The 1326-nt window shown below is 61.6% G+C and overlaps 1 protein-coding gene across 1 annotated transcript in view; it reads left to right on the top strand.

Annotated features, from left to right (window-relative positions):
- The first annotated feature begins 6 nt into the window (after positions 1-6).
- CLN8 (ceroid-lipofuscinosis, neuronal 8) overlaps positions 7-1326 on the top strand; it is a 22458-nt gene continuing 21138 nt past the window's right edge. Inside the window, exon 1 of the mRNA XM_005880663.2 lies at positions 7-99. The gene's annotated coding sequence lies outside the window, so the exon portion shown is untranslated. The remainder of the gene's footprint in view (positions 100-1326) is intronic.

The raw sequence follows: 1326 nt of genomic DNA on the forward strand, positions 1-1326 counted from the left end.
GCCGCGCGTGAGTGTCTCCTGGCTGCCGCTGTGGGGCCTGATCTGAGGCTGCACGTCCTCGTCTCTGCGCTGCCCGGAGCCCTGCACGGGAACGCTCAGGTGAGCTTCCTTTCCCACATCTGCCCCCGGGGCGTCCCCTCGGCCTGCGCCTGGGCCCCCCGCTGTCACGCGTGGGTGTGGTGTGGGGTCCCACCACGCTGTGCTGGGCGGACGGTTTCTCCTGAAACGGGTGCTGGGTGAGGAAGCGAGTCAGGCGGTTCTCAAAGTTGCCCTTCAGGTTGCCCGAAAGCTGGTCCGAGCCAGAACCGGAGCCGGAGCCAGACGGGCCTGTTGGGGCAGGAAGGCCACTCGTGGCTCAGCCTCTCCCAGAGATTCAGGCTGTACTGGGGCGGGGGGGGGGTCCTTTTCCTCCGGAGGGCTTCTCCGCCCTGCAGGGCTGACCTTTCTTTTATATATACAGTATATAGATATATATCTCCCACGTTCAAAGGCTGTTAAATCACGTTGCTTACCCATATCTTCAGAAAAAAAAAAATCACTTTACTGTCGTGGTAAACAACCTGCTTCCCTATTTACAATGGTCTGGCCCTCTAGCAACTTCAGCGCGAAATTATAGCTCATTTGCCTACAAACGCCAGGTGGTCATAATAATCTGGACACTCGGGGTGTATTTTAATTGATGTCAGAGAGGAAGGGAGAGGGAGAGAGATGGAAGCATCCATGACGAGAGCGGGTCATGGGTCGGCTGCCTCCGGCACCCCCCTCTGGGGAAGGGTGCCCTGACCGGGAATGGGGCTGTGACCTCGTGTTCACAGGTCGACGCTCGCCCACGGAGCCACGCCGCCACCGGTGGGCTGACCTTTGTTGTGGGCACAGCCTGGCGCCTGAGAGCTGTGGCAGCGTCTGCGGCCCCACCCCCACCCCCAGGGCTGGTCAGGACGCCTGGAAGGCTCCTCTGCTCCCAGATCATTACAGCCCCGAGTTCCCAGGGGTCACGGGCCCAGAGGCCCTGCCCTCAGGGTGTCGCTGACACCGCACCAGAGAGCTTTGATGCTGGAGGAGACTTTAGAGACCAGCTCATGTTTCATGTTTGCCGCTCAGAGAGGCTCACTAGCCCGTGCGAGGTCACCCAGCAGGAGCAGTGGACCCGCAGGCAGGTGCCCAGCCCCAGCCCAGAGCCCCCCACGTCCCCACAGGCTGTCAGTCAGGACGGACCGTGGGCCTCACGGAGCAGGAGCGGCTCCAGAAGGTGCCTTCTCCCCACTGCGTGTTCCTTCCTGAACGCGCTCCCCCTGCCAGGGGCTAAGGCAGATCTCATTCACCACA

Source organism: Myotis brandtii, unplaced genomic scaffold (assembly GCF_000412655.1).
Source record: "Myotis brandtii unplaced genomic scaffold, ASM41265v1 scaffold646, whole genome shotgun sequence".
NCBI lineage: Eukaryota > Metazoa > Chordata > Mammalia > Chiroptera > Vespertilionidae > Myotis > Myotis brandtii.